The sequence below is a fragment of the Cupressus sempervirens genome, chromosome 3 (genome assembly GCF_028749045.1).
Source record: "Cupressus sempervirens isolate cs-2001-9-10 chromosome 3, ASM2874904v1, whole genome shotgun sequence".
In the NCBI taxonomy this organism is placed as follows: Eukaryota; Viridiplantae; Streptophyta; class Pinopsida; order Cupressales; family Cupressaceae; genus Cupressus; species Cupressus sempervirens.
This window is the reverse complement of record NC_143120.1, coordinates 539,534,334-539,550,558: the sequence shown is the minus strand read 5'-3', so window position 1 is coordinate 539,550,558 and position 16,225 is coordinate 539,534,334. Positions and strand designations below refer to the sequence as shown.

Sequence of the window (16,225 nt, the reverse complement as noted above, 5' to 3'; positions counted from 1 at the left end):
ATGGACTTTTGCGGCATAGGGGACGTATGTATGTACCTTCCATTGGGGGTTTGCGCGAGCTCATTGTACGTGAGGCTCACAGAGCACCTTATGCAGCGCACCCTGGTGTTAAGAAGTTACATGCAGATTTGAGGTAGTTGTATCATTGGCTAGGCATGAGAGTGTAGATTGCTAGCATAGTTGCGAGATGCCTCGAGTGCCAGAGGGTGAAGGCGGAGCACCGTCATCCAGGCAGGCTTCTCCAACCCCATGAGATTGCAGTGTGGAAATGGGACACTATATCTATGGATTTTATTGTTGGTCTTCCTATGTCATCGCGTCACCATGATGCCATTTTGGTGATAGTCGACACATTGACCAAGGTTGTCCATTTCTCACCAGTGCGTACTACATTTACAGCATGAGACATAGCTCAGGTGTTCTTGCGGGACATTGTTAGACTTCATGGTGTTCCCTGTAAGATCATATCTGACAGAGACTCTTTGTTCACTTCTTCATTTTGGAGAGAGTTGCAGTCGACTTTGGGCACTAGGCTCAATTTTAGTACAGCGTACCATCCTCAGATCGATGGCCAGACCGAGCGAGTGAATCAAGTTTTGGAGGACATGCTACGTATGTATGTGATGGACCATCAGGTCAAATGGGAGGAATACCTTCACCTTGTTGAGTTTACCTATAACAATGGGCATCATTCTTCCATAGGTATGCCGCCGTATGAGGCTTTGTATGGGAGACCGTGCAGGACACCCTTGAGTTGGGATAGGATCAAGGATTGAGTATCCATTGGTCCCCAGTTAGTAAAGGAGATGGAGCAGCAGGTGACCTTGATTAGACAACACCTGAAAGAGGCACAGGATAGGCAGAAGAAGTATGCAGATGCGAAGAGGACAGATCAAGAGTATCAGGTTGGTGATAGAGTGTTCTTGAGGGTACGACCACACAAGAGTCCGATTCATTTCAGAAAGGGCTCTAAGTTGGCACCCTGGTTTGTTGGGCCATTCGAGATCCTTGAGAGGATAGGACCTATTGCATACCATTTAGCTTTGCCACCTAGCCTGTCACGTATCCACGATGTGTTTCATATTTTAGTAGTTAGAGGATACATTTATGACGAGTCTCATGTTATTGATTGGGATGCTTTATAGGTGGAGTCAAACGGGCAGCTAGCACTGGAGCCTATCCGCATTATTGCCCAATGGACCCTAGCACTTCGAGGCCGAGAGCTGGACCAGGTTAGGGTCCAATGGTATTGTTACGATGAGGTCACAACTTCATGGGAGGATGCAGTGCAGATGCGATCTCAGTACCTGTACCTTTTTGATGAACTCCAGGAGGAAGTTCATGCCTAGTGGGGGAGGATGTGACGCCTCGCCCCCGACCCATCGTAGCATAGTGATACATTACTCTTATTTTGTTATCCGCGACTCGAGATGTCGAGACATTATCTGATGCTTAAAACATATTTTATTATTTCATGTTGTGTGATATTATTTTTTCAGATATATTTGATGATTGTCATTTAATGTTCATGTATATGTATGTTGACGAAAATCAGTAGATGTAGGATTGAGATGTGATTTAAGATATTTCAAATGGTTAAGAATTATATAGGATGAAGAAACTCTTATTTGATGCATGTTTTAATTTATGAAAATTTTTGATACATATACGTTTATATACATGTGATTTTCAGGACTACTGATGTGTGCAATGAGTGTGCAGATATTTAGCCGAGAAACCCTACGGAGGAACAAAACTAATCTCCATGTGCTAAAATTTGGAAACCCTATTGTTCATAATTATGTTCTTTCAGTGTCGCTTGACACTCATAAAATGTTATGTGCTTCAGTATGCTGGTTAGGGTTAATTGTTTAACCTTTGGTTTCAAGTTAGTGTCAATTTTCTATTAGATTTTTATGAGGGTTAGTCATCCCTAATTCGATTTAGGGCTAGATTGCAAGTTAAAGTTGTTAGATAGACCTATTTTATCTCTAGATTTTTATTTGTCTCTAACCTCTTCCCTAAGGCTTTAAAACATGTTTTTATTCTAACCTAAGGGTATGGGTATGGGTTAGGGGTCTTTTCCAACCCCTAAGACCCTAGCTTTGACTTTTGAGGGCACTCAAAAAGTCCCTTTTTGCCTTTGTGCGAAAATTGCAAGTGGTTGTCATGAGTTGTCTTACCCCACCTCCCTTTTAAGGTTTAACCATGGTGTAGGTTGTGTTAGGAGTTTCTAGAGTGGCTAAGTGGGTGGAGATAGTTATTGCTCTTTTTGGGTGGTTGACTTGGAGGCTTATTAGAGGCCTTCCTTTGTTTAGTGGTTTGGTTACCCAATCTCTACTTTTAGAGAGGATTTCTTGAAGCTTGAAGGAAGGAGGGATACTCTACTCAAATTGGTTCATTGCCATTACCTCTTTGTGAAGGTAGGAAACTCCCATTTTCCCTTATTCAGTTTTTTATGATTGGTTTCATGTTCTTGTTACCTTGTTATTGTTTTACTGTTGTATGGTTGTGGGTATGTTGGAAAGTTTTGTAAACCTTGTTATTTTGGTTGTTTTCCTTTCTTGTTTATATTTGAAACTTTGAGTTTCCTTGTATGGGTGTTTTGGTATTACTCACCATAGGAGAGGGCAGAAGTGACCAATTTTGGGAAAGGTCTATTTAGTTGGACTCCAACCTGTGTAGAGTCTCTTCTCAGGATGAGAAGAGGGATAAAGGGTAGGGTGTTATGGGCCCCTACCCGTTAGCACAAACCTGTTATGAGTATGGCAAGTTTAAATGGAAGAACGGAAGTTCTTGGTTATTAGCCCCGATTGGGCATCTGAATGGGTGTTGTGCTTGACTTCTCCTGGTTGGAAGAATCCACCTTTCCCTAGTTTTGATTCATTGTGAATCCTATTGTGTAAACCATGTATGATTATGCATGTTTGGTTTTCTCTTGGCTATGCTTGTTGTCACCTGATCAGAATTCTGTTCCATCCATGGTTCAAATAGTGAGTTGCAGAAAATATTATAAATCCCTTGATGAGGGTCATGAAGAAAATCCAATTTAATTGTTGAAATTGGGATTGATATCCTATTGTAAATTGTATTTTTAGACCTTGTTGTAATTGGCAACGAAGCCAGGTTTTCTTCCTGGTTCTTTCCCGGCTGAGCCTTTGAATCAAGTTTACCAATAAAATTGCTATTGAGTATAATTGCTTGTAATGTGATTTAATTGTAATTTTAAATGGAATGGATGCTCATCAAAATAGGATGAATAATAGATAAAAGAAAAGATTATGGGAATCTCCTTGCATTGTTTTCATGTGATTTCAAAAAAATAAATTATATATATAGGTGAGAAATAGAATGATAGATGATGCCTTGGATTATAAAATTTGCAAGTTTTTCAATCATGGTAATGAAAGGCAATTGATGTGTTGAGTTTTCAATTCAATGTTTGGAGTATTGACATGAAATAATAATCCTTCTTGAGATCACCAAGTTATCTCTTTCATTGTTAAGTTCCATTAGAAACACAATTAAATTTGATTAAGAATTACCCATCACCTTTTGAAATTTTGAATATAGGATCGTATTCCTTGTTAAGTTCATTAAGATCAAAAAAAAAAATCAAATCAATTTGATTAAGAGATTTTGGTATTTCATTGAATTCAAAATAAATGAACATACATCTTGATGTATGATAAATAGATAGCAACATAAATTATGAGATGAAAGTCAAAAGAAATGATATTCTTATGTGCCTTGTGTTAATATGCTTGTTGATAGGAAATCAATGTAACAATAGAATTGATAAATTCCTATGTTGTTCATTTTCAATAAATTCATATCATGGCAATACTTAGTCAAAATTATTGACTTCCAAATACAAATGTGCAACTCCAGGAGTGAAAAACCTCTCTGGAAAATGTATGGGAAGAAAATTTTAATTCTCCAAGTCACAGAGAATATTCTCTGTATTATTCCTTTGGTTTCCAATTGAAATCTAATATTAAAATCTTATAAAAGGAATATAAATCTATTACTTTTGAAATTAAATTATTTAATAGCAAATCTGGTTGACATATCCCACCTATAAAACTTTTGCATTTAAACTCTATGTTGCTTGGAGATGGGCAAGGTGCCTAGGTCATGATATCTAGGCATTTAATTAAATAAAAAAAAACCACCCACTAAATTTACCTTTCCCCTTTTTAAAATTGTTTAAAGCCCTCTTGAGGACTAGGCGCAGGTGAGAAGTCTTTTCATAATATATGAAGTCATGAGTAAGCATTTAGCATTAGTTTTATTAGTGCTTAGCTTTTATTTTTTTTGTGCTTTCCCTTAAGTCACGCAGGACCTGCGTGAGTCCCCACACAGGAAGGGGGAACAGACCTGACCCCGCGGGCCTCGGGTTGCGGAGTGACAGGCCTACGTGGCCTAGGGTATAGGTTTGGGGAATGGGGTAGTAGTTAGGAATGATGTAGAACTATATGTTATGTTATTTTATTTCTTTTATGTTTCATTTGTTATTTAATTTATATTGCAATGTGTTTTAGTTGTAGCATATTAAAGTTATTTATTATAATAATTATATTTGTTTGTAGTTGAAGTAAATTAGTATGTTATGTTATGTTAGTTAAGATTTGTCTTTTTTAAATTTATGATTAATAGTTTTAAATTCTTTTTTTAGTTAGCTTAAATTTAAATAAGTTTAGACTTATGTTAAAATTATGAAATGTTATAAGTTTCTTATTAGTTAGTGGGCGTTAGATTTGGTTAGTTGTTAGTAAATGAATTTTAAATTTAGTAAAATTAGAGATGTTAATTTTTATATTAAGTTTAGATATATATATATATATTTAGCTTTAATATTAGTCAATTGTTTTAAAGTGATTTTCTTTATCAGTTAGTTTGTCAATAGATAATTAACTATGAGTTTTATAGTAAATTTTTTTTAAGTACTTCCAATTAATCCAAACTCGAACACATTTACGTTGCCACTTAAATAATGGTTTCATATAGTTATAAGTTAATAAAAAAATAAAAATAAAACGTAAGTTACGATCGATATCAACTTTATAACGAGAGTATTAATTTAACAATATAGAAAACCCTTACCTAACTGTGAGCATAACCTTATCATCTTGTACATTTTAATTTTTTTTTAAAAAATATTGTGTGTGTTTTTGCCCTCGTAGTTTTGGGCATGACTGGATCTTACTTTAGGAGTTGCCTAAAGTAATCAAAGAGCTGAAACTTCAAATCAGTCACAAGCAATGTGACAAAGGGAGAATTGAAGAAACTAAAAAGGTTTATATTTGTCATGTTAAAGATGACAAGCCTTTGGCATTTTTTTCAAAGAGGAAAAGTTTTACCGATCAAGCAAGATTGATTGATAAAGAGGGAGAGATTATATCAGAAGAGCATTGTTGTCAAAAAGGGAGAGTTTACTGATCCTAAGCATGAGATAATTGTTAAAGGAGATAGTTGTTGATCAGGAGAGCAAAGAAAGAGAAATCCTAATATTTACCTAGTAAGAGGGAGTTATAAGAAATAATTTTGTAAACTAATCAGAAGATGGAAGTTGTTGATAGAGGGATAGATTTCAATACAAGGAATTATGTTCTTTTTGGTATTGTCTTACTATTTTAACCTAGTTAGTTTGGTTGAATAAAGGTGTTTACCATTTGGTTGATCAGTTTAGTTTACCATCAATGCCAAAGAGGGAGATTGTTGAGATTAGATTGAATAGATCATTATTGAGGGAGATTTTTGAAACTAGATTGAAAGAGGGAGATTGTTGAAGAAGACTATGTGTTTCAATCATTTTTTTATCACTAATGTCTAACCTGATATTTGTTTGTAAGAAAACTTCTTATAAGATTTAAGTACTATCACTTATTTGATTGATGAAGAGGATTTTATCAAAAGATGTAACAATAGCACCTAGAGGAAAGGTTGAATTATGATTATGTAATGAAGTACAAGAATCAATTTAGATAGTGATGGCATGTTGTATTGATAATCTACTTAAGGTTACAAAGGTTGGTTACACTAAGAAAGTTTAGAAGAACAAGTTACACAAAAATTTTCTACCAAGCTTGATTGGGTGGATAGTAGGTGTCAAGAAAAGATAGAGCAAGCCAAGAAAAAAATTAGTTGGAGCTGAGTAAAAGTCCATTCTAGTGTATGTTGATACCAAGCACCAGTAAACTTTAGTCCATGCCAAGTAATTTCACAGTGGATGTCGAGCAACATAGTATGTGTTGAGCATCAAAAGCTTGATAATGTTGAGTTGTTGCATTATTTAAAAGGTCATAAATTTGATAAATCTTAGCAGATAAGTTTGTTTTCTTGAATTTTGTGAACTAATTGAAAGATAATGTTGATGAACTGGTGGCATTGAATTCAAGGTAAAAAAAAATTAGGCAAATTCAAAGTAGATTCTAGGAGAAGTTTTTATAAGAGATATGAGATATGGGGTAGATACATTGTATCCTACTTAATCCATCTAAACCCTAAATTGGATGATGGAGAATGAGCGAAAAATATCTTAATTTCCTATTTATAGGAATGGATGATCATGAAGTAAGGTTGTTATGTGTAAGAACCTAAGGGACACAAGGAGTTAAGGGTTTTGCTTCATCAAGTTACCTAAGAGAAGATTCTGTAATGGCATGTTAAGCAAGAAGGCTTAAGGAGATGAATTATTGAAGGGTGAAAAAGCTAATAGAGCTACAAAGTATGAAGGCCACATAGAATTGAAGACTGAACAGTGATCTGTAATCTGCAAATGAAGTTGTAAGTTGCATCAGATCAAAGTCTTATTGTTACTCTCTAACAATTTTATCAGTCTAGGGTAAATCCTTTGGATTAAGGTTGACCTAACAGTCATTTGTAAATCCTTTAACCGGGTGACATTCCAAGTTGGTGGTCTAAAGTCCTCTAACAAGGCTTACTCCTAATAGGGTGATTGAAATCCTTTAACAGAGTCTCATTTAATAGTGTGTATTGTAACCTTTAACAAGGTTGACCTTTCATAGGGCATCACTTCAAAAGAGTGAAAAGAGTAGCATGTTACTGATGGTTTTTCCCAGATTGGGTTACCACAAAAATTATTGTGTCAAGTGTGTTGATAAATCTATTATGTTTCATGTTTACATTTCTACAAGTTGATTTGATAATAAGCTACAAGTTTTAAGTGATTTCATAATATTATGTATGCATGCATGAGTATAAATGTTTTATGGGTTCACTAAGCTATGAAAAGTTTTATTTATACATCTAGACCTTGGATAACTAGTTCAACGCACCCCCCCTCTTAGTTATTCTAAAGTATTCCAATAGTTGTGAGACATTAATGAAGCTTTTAAGAATTCATTTGAACCATCTACAATTCTCTCTTTGATGAATAAACTTGACATATGAATTGTAGATTCATACATGTGATAAATCAAGATATTGATGTATTGTGGATGAGTTTGAGAAAATGGAAGGACATGTTCACTTCTACTATTAAGCTAAACAAATGTTTGGACCTTCAATGGATGAAAAGAGCAAGTTGGAACTTAGAAAGGAGTTGTCATATTTGATATAAAATTATTCAACAATATAAGAATGAGTGAAAATTTCAAATTGTGGGGAAATAATAGTCAATGTTCCATTCCCACTTGAACCTTATTTAGAGGGGAGATGTTCCATTCTCAAATAATCTAAGAAGACAATTTCTAAATCTTCATGTACAGATAAGTATTCGTATCTTTTACATTTATCTACTCTTTGTAGTCTCTATCTTATTTGTAATTCTATACATACTATAAGGATTGTTTGTGTTGATCTTTTCCTTTATGGTTGACGATATTCTTATAGGAAAAGAAGGTTGGTAATTTACATGTACTACCAAATATTGTGCAGACTTAATCTAATGACAGTAGCTCCAAAGATGATGATGATCAAGATGGATAAAGTGAGGCTCTTGAAGAAAACATCTTTGATGATTAAGATTATGAGATTCTTATACATTTAGAGGAAGTATGACACTTCTTCTAAGGAAATGTGGGAGCTTAGAAGATTAATACTAAGAGGGGGTCTAGGAATACATATGTATGACTGCATGATTTTGATGGGCCTACTCTTGAGTGCATCATGAGGAAGTATTGACTTATCACTAGAAAATCAAAATATTGATATCAAATTCAAAGTGAGTTTGACAAGCATCCTTGGGTGAAGAGAGCTTCGAAGAAAGTAACTAGAGGACCTGACTTCCTATGATCGATGTTTAGAGGGAGAATTTTGAGGTGCAATCCTTTGCAAATGATATCTTCTCTATGAGGAGAAGTTATAAGTAAAATTCCTTGTAATTCATTCTTTTTTGTGAGAGAGAATTGAGGTGAAATCCTTTGTACCACCCTCTGACTTGGTTCATGGTGGTTACTATTTCGCATATGATATATAATGAAGCTAACAATCTTTCATTGACATATATAAATAGAAGGTAATCATTGTAACATGAAAATATTATAAATGATAGACCTTTTATCATAACACAGTTCCTTAAGTTTTTGTCCTAGAGTGTTGAAAGTCATGATAATGAATGTATCATAACATACTTCATTAAGTTGTTGTCACAAAAAGAATATTTTTTTCCAATTGTGTGTTACGAAAGATGACAATATATCATATGTGTGAGGTTTCTATTGTAAGGTGATGACTTTATCAATAGTTGATCTATCTCCTAACACCAATATGTGTTGGAGCAAGTGTTATCATGGCTCTTTAGGCCATATTCTGTCGGACACCTTGATAACCAACTTATCATGGTTCTTCTTGCTAGATTTTACTGAACATCTTGATAATCAACTCATCATGGTTCTCCAAGCCATATTTTGCTTGACACCATGAAATTCAATTGTTATGATTCTTTGGGTCGAATCTTGTTAGACACCATAACTTAAATTTGTCATAAACTACACTTAAAGTGGTGTTTAAATCTTGTATTAAAATTTCTTCAATTATTTTTGCTAAAGAGGGAGTGTTGAGAAATTTAGCCTTATAGTGAATTGAATATCGTACTAAGATGGTATCTATGCATATACTTCAGAGCATAATGTGTTCCATTACAAAACCTCCCTAGCTAAGAGGGGGTGTTAAGGTTATAGCTATAGTCAGATTGATTTAATAATAAGATACAATGTTGATATATTATATATTATATATAATATTATAATTATTATATTATATATATATATGTATATATATATCATATTATTTATATATAGATATATATATTATATATAATACATATGTTATATTGTGATATATATTTTTATATAATAATGATTAATCATAGAGACATGTCTCCTACTCTTATATTTATAAGAGATTGGGATCTACATTTGGAACACACAAATAATCATGGTAGTGTAATTACATTTGTAGAAATCAATCCATGTTTTCTGACACTTCTTCTATTGATCACATTCCTTCTCATATTAGGTTCTTTTTTTTTTTTTTGAATCCATTAAATCTAAAAACTCTTGTTCTATTTCCTAAACTATTGCAAATATGACATGATATAACACCATTCCCATACCTTGGTCCAAATTGATCAATCTATAATCTACAATCTCTAGCAATAACTCTATTATTGATAATTTTGTTCATTCCAAAAGGTCTACTAATTGTTATCTTTGTCCTTTCATTCATTCTCATGTTTGATCCCTGATTAGATTTCTTGCATTCACTAGATTTATATCCATAAAAAGCAATTGTAATAATAACTAGTAAAAGATTTAACATCAAAGGTTAGCTCTGTAATTTTTCTTCATGTGTCAAAATTTGTTGCATGCAAAGCATTGTCCATTGAATCATCTTCTTTGATCTTTAGGTTGGTCAAACTGATTTTTTGTCTGATTGATTTGATCTATTGGTTAATTAGGTTCAAGTTGTATCTCATGTTATTATGTGATCTCTGACTACTTTGATGATTCATCTTCAATGTAGCCAATTCATGCCATGTCTCCTATAGGCTTTTGTGCCATAATCTTCTCATCAAGATTCTTTGTACTTGACTTCTCAAGATGCTATTTGGTTTGTAAGAGTTCTCCTTTTACTACATAATTATATTTCTCAAGTTTAGAAAACTTTAATTTGGTACTCTCAAGCTCAAATTTTACCTTGGATAGTTGTCATATCAAATTTGCATTTTCATTCCTCAAATTTATCTTGACTTTTTTCTCATTTGATGTCAAACTCATATTTAGTGTTGTGATCTCAAGTTCATGCCTTAGAAACTCATTCTCTTTCTTGAGGTATTTGATTCATAATCTTTGATCTGCTCAAGTAATTCCTTTTTCTTCAATCTTGAATTCTCAATCTGATCTTCCATCTTCTACACTCTAAGATTTCTCTTCAATCTATTATTTTCATCATTAGTTTGATTTAATTCCTCAAGGGATACTTCAAGGTTCTTTTGCAAGTGCACTGAATCCATAGTGATCTCCCTTGAGCTTTTAGGCTACTTCCGAGTAACTATGCTCTGGTAACAATTGTGAGAAATGGGAAATACTAAGAAGGGAGTGAACCTTTATATTCTACAAAAACTTTTTGCCCAACTATGGATATCAATTACAAACCTTAAGCTTGCATAAATGATTAAAATTAAGAGAAATAATAAGCATATCACAAAGAAATAACACCATATTTTGTTAATGAGGGAAACTCTGGCCAAGGGAAACCTTGGTGTGATGGCACGCACAAAATAATCCACTAATTAAAAGTACCTTGTAAAAGGTTTTGACTCTATTAGGAGTCTAATACATACATATAGTGTATTTATCCATTTTATAAGACTAGGCCTTTTTAGAGGACACAACCCTATTAGGAGTTGTAAACACAATAAGGTGAGCTCACTACTCTTACAGTCATATACAACTTCACAAGTAGTATAGAATAATATCAAAACCTTGATTGTGTTGATATCCTCAATATTTCATTAGTCCTTTGAAATTCCTTGCAACAAATCATACCTACAACTACCTTCTCTTATCTAACCATCAAACTTGCATCTATATAACATCAATAAAGTGCACATATAACAATCATATCATTACAATACAATTGGCAATTGTTAAGAGTAAAGGATTAATTTAATTACATTTATTAAATTACCTTTACTTCTTACTTAAGATTTCACTTTATGCACATGCATTCCCATTTAATTAAATATATTAATTATTAAATGTCATTTAACTATTAGGGTTACATTTTTAGGTTTTATGATCTCCTTCTATAAGGATTGATCCATTGTATATTTATTCCACTCTTTATATTTGATAATATACTCTTGCATATTTCAAAGCCACATCATTTCCTTCTCTTTTCTTTTTATTCTCTATGATATGTTCTTGCATATAGGTGTTCTACTCAATCTGTGGATTTGTTCTTATCACATCCTTTGTGGTATCACAGTCAGATTTGTTGCAGCTTGTTGAGGTTTATTGAAGAAAGCAAGAACAAGGGTTTGTTGGATCAGATCTGGCATTTTTTGGTATTCTTTTGTGGAAATAGAGGGGTCTCTAAAATTTGGGGCACTTTGAGTCCAAATGGACATCATAGTTTGATTCAAAGCACATCAAAACCTATATTTACATATAAAGAACTTCATTTTTGGAGTCTGGGCAATTCTAAGGCAAAAAGAAAATTTCCTAATAGGGTCGTATAGCCCTTGGTATATGGATTGAGGAAGAATATTTTTTTAAAAAGCACCTAACACTTTGAAAACTGTTGTAGTCAACAAAACCACACGGTGGTTAAAGAAATTGTGTGGTGGTTATTAAAAACACACAGTCACCACTCCACCACTATCTACACCATGACCACGCCATCACACTCATCATCACTGCTAGTGTACTACTTTGCTCACTACCAAAGCACCACCACTCCCACTGCCCTTTGGTTACTACCTTTGCACCACCGCCACCAATAGTTGCCACCATCGCACCACCTATGGTCCTATTGGCCCCTTTAGCCTAGCCCACGGTCACATAAGTGCCCATGGGACTTGACTTTTACCTCTAAGGGGGCTTTTTTTTTAATTATTTAATAGGGTACCTGTCACTTTTTGGTGATATTTGGAGAATACAATATCATTTTTGGGAAAATGAGATACCATTAGAAAGCTAATTTTAAGATAGGTGCATTAGTGCAAGTTTTTTCTAGTTTTTTTTCTAGTATGGTACCTATTTTTACTGTTGAAGTTTGATGCTATTTTTTAAATTCTCAGGGCATAATATGCTCAATTTCGCTTCATTTTTCAATGTGAAAGAAGTGTTGGAAAGGTCTCTTCAATATCTATTCAAATGATCTATCATTTTCACCAGAATTATTCAAATTCACACATGATACTCAATTGAAAATATATTTATCTCTTAATTGTATATGCATTCCTTCTAGCATCCAAGGTTTGGATTTTTGCATTTTGGGGGTGTTTTTTATTCTTTTTGTTGTCATTTACATCAATAAACCATAACTATAACAAAAAAAAAACACATTCTAAATAAATGGTTGAGGCCCCTTCTTGTCTAGTTCTTTTAAACCCACATAATTGTCACACATGGACAACTACTAGGACACGGCTTGCCTATTCAAAGGGTTTGTGGTATTGTCTAGATGAAGTGTGGTAAGTATTTTAGAGTAATATTAGACCTTGCATCACAAGAAAATATGGATCAGGCCATGGGTTTTATTTCTTTGAGTGTTTTAGAAAACATGGAATTTTACCTTGATGGGTGTGATACTCCTTGAAAGATATGGGACAATTTCAAGAACTTGTTTGGTACCATCAATGAGTTCAGAGCACTTCAAATTGAGGTAGGGCTTATATCACTTGTACCTAATTCATTTCCCTCCATTGAGGAATTTTTCTTAGATTTAAAGAATAGAGATCAATGTTGCAAGGTTATGGGAAGAACAAGACTGATATATGATGTATCTACCTGATTTTGTCAAAGCTTCAAAGAAACCTTTAGATTTTCTCTTCTACCTTCCATTCCACTATGGATGCTTTGGGAAATTTGTGGTATTCTATAATCATTTGACTAGAGATCAAGCCAAGCTTACATAGTTGGACTCTCTACCAGGATCAAAGAACTAGGCATTATTTTCTCAGACATCTATAGGGAATTTGAAGCCAAAACTAAAACCTAAAATAGATTCAACTAGTAGTGAAATTTCCTCCAAGTTGTCTCTTGGATTAGATACTCAAAAATCCACTCTGAAGGGTAAATCTTCTAAGTCTAATGAGTATTCCTCCAAGACTAATAAGTTTAGAAGTGATCCTTGCAATTTTTTTGGCAAGGAAGGACATCCAATTTCCAGGTGTTATAAATATCTTGAGGCTTTAGAGGAGGCCATGCAGCTGCATAATATTGCTTCTCTGAAGTCACCACCTCCTCCTTTAGGGAAAGGACATGTTCTTTCTACACGAGCTTTTTCTTCTTCTACTACTTGGATCATTGACTCAAGTGCTTCCAACCATATAAAAAACTCAATTGATTTGGTTACCTCACTTGCTCAAAGTGTTACTACATGGATTACAGTTGGTGATTTTGCACAACTTTCAAGTTCTGGTTCTAGCACTATCTCTTTGCAGGGTGGTTCCCTATAGGATGTTCTATTGGTTTTAGCCATTTCTACAAACCTGTTGTGTGTCTATCAGATTTTTCATTATGGCTTTGGTAAGACATTTGAGTTCTCACCACATGTTGTGGTTATTCAAGACCTCCACAATCCTGATTTGGTTGTTGCTACTAGGAATGTTGATTTACAGTATCACTTATATCAATTTGATGGCTTTGAGAGCTCTAATTCTATAGGTGATTCTCTTGTTTCTTATGTAGATATAGTGAGAAAACTTTGGCATGGGTGTTTAGGCCATGTCAACAATAGATATCTACAGAAGATGAGTACATAGGAGCTAGTGATAGGGCTACCTCAAATCTCTTGTACTAGTGGTGTTTGTCAAGGTTGTACACTTGGAAAACATCATAGAGATCCTTTTTTGACAAGTAGATCCTCACATGTTAAGGCACTATTAGATTTGATAAACAATTGTCTTATTTCATTCCCCACGTTATCTTTTTTAAATGCTCAATATGTGCTTACCTTCATAGATGACTTCTCTAGACACACATGGGTGTACTTTTTGAAGTACAATTATGATGGCTTTGATTCATTTAAAATCTTTAAGACATTTGTGGAGAAGCAGTCTGGTCTTTCTTTCAAGTGTATATGCGCTAACAATGGCAACGAATATGTGAATCAATCTTTCATATATTTTGCATGGAGCATGGTTTACATCATCAGTTCACAGTTCCCCATACTCCTCAATAGAATAGCATTGATGAGAGAAAGAATAGAACATTGTGGGAGATGTCCAATCATATAATATAGTCTCAAGATATAAGTCCTTTTTGGGCTAAGGCTATCAATTGTACCAGCTATATTCAAAATCGGATGACTTGTAAGGTATTGTAACATTCAACTCTTAAGTAGGCTTCGACTTATATCAAGCCCGATGTTTCTACATCCCATTTTTTTGGTAGTAAGGCTTGGGAATTTATTCTAGATGCTCAAAGAAAAGCCATGGAGAGGAAGATTCAACCACTCATATTTTTTGGCTATTGTGAGGATGTAAAGGCATACAGGTTGTTTGATCTTGATTCTAGAGAGGTCTTGTTTTGGTGAGATGTCCAATTTGATGAGTGTTATCCTCCAATAGAGCCTCCATCGCTAGCTTTTCCCTCACTGCCTAGTACTTCCACTTCTTCTCTATAGGATTCTTTATCCTTTGAGGAAGATCTTGATGATGATCCAACCCTCCTCCCCTTGTTTTGTGAGTAACCAAGGGGGCTCATGATATTATTGACACAACTAGACTTATGGTAGGAGATCCTTCAAATTCTCATGGCACTCATGCTTAGACATCTAGTACTAGATTATTGAGTCATGCCATTTCAAATGATCCATAGATTTTTCATAGGCAATAGGACACTCAGATTGGGGTAGGCCTATGGATGAGGAGTACTCTTATTTGATGAATAACTATACTTGGGATCTTTGTCCTCATCCAAAAGGAAGAAATTTGGTTCTGTATAGGTGGGTGTACCATACCAAGTACACTGTAGATGGTTCCATTGATAGGTACAAGGCACATCTTGTTGTGAAGGTATTTTCACAAGTTGAGGGCATTGATTACTCAAAGACCTTTTGTCCAATCGCCAAGATGAATTCCATTCGCCTTGTCCTCTCTCTTGCAGCTTCTCAGGGATGGAGAGTATTTTAGATGGGTGTGAAGAGTGCCTTTTTCTATGGAGACCTACATGAAGATATCTATATGGAGTAGCCTCAGGGTTTTGTGTAGAACTCTTATATGGTGTGCACACTTTGGACATCCTTGTATTGTCTCAAACAAGCCCTTAGGGCTTGGTATGAGAAGATGGATTCCTTCTTGCTTGCATCATACTTCAAAATCTATCATTTTGATCCTAAAGTGTACATTTAGTGTCATGGGGATAATCTATTTATACTTGTGTTGTATTTTGATGATCTCATTATTATAGCTAGATCATCCTCTATGATTCAGAGTTTTCAATGAGCTTTGAGAGAGCAATTTGAGATAACATACCTTGGACTTCTGCATTATTTTTCAGGCCTATAAGTTTTTCAATCTTTGGTTAGGATAGCCGTACTCTAGAAAAAGTCTGATCTTCATATGCTTCAGTGATTTAGCATGCTTGATTGCAAGCCTCCTTCCACACCTTTTTAGTTGGGTGTTGTTTTATCTACCACTTTCTCTACTCCTATAGTGGATTCCACTTTATATAAACAACTTGTGGGTAGTTTGTTGTACCTAATGCATACATGTAATTATCTTTCTTTTTTGGTTGGTCTTGTCTCTCGATTCTTTCATTATCCTCGTCATTATATTTTGAGGTACATTTGGGGTACTCCATGTTGTGGCATTCACTATACATTAGGGGATCCTTATATTGTTGGTTATATAGACTCAGATTGGGTTGATGATATCTACTTATGGATTTTTTTCTAGTCTTGATTCCTATCCTATCACATGGTCTTGCAAGAAGCAACATGCTCATGCATTATCATCTATAGAGGTAGAATACAAGGCAGTTGTGCTAGCTAGTCAGGAGGTTATATGGCTTCAACAGTTGATGAT

The 16,225-nt window shown here is 34.4% G+C and overlaps 1 pseudogene; it reads left to right on the top strand.

Moving 5' to 3' along the window:
* Window positions 1-16,225, top strand: part of LOC149567547 (26S proteasome regulatory subunit S10B homolog B-like) — a 65,211-nt pseudogene that overhangs the window by 44,207 nt on the left and 4,779 nt on the right.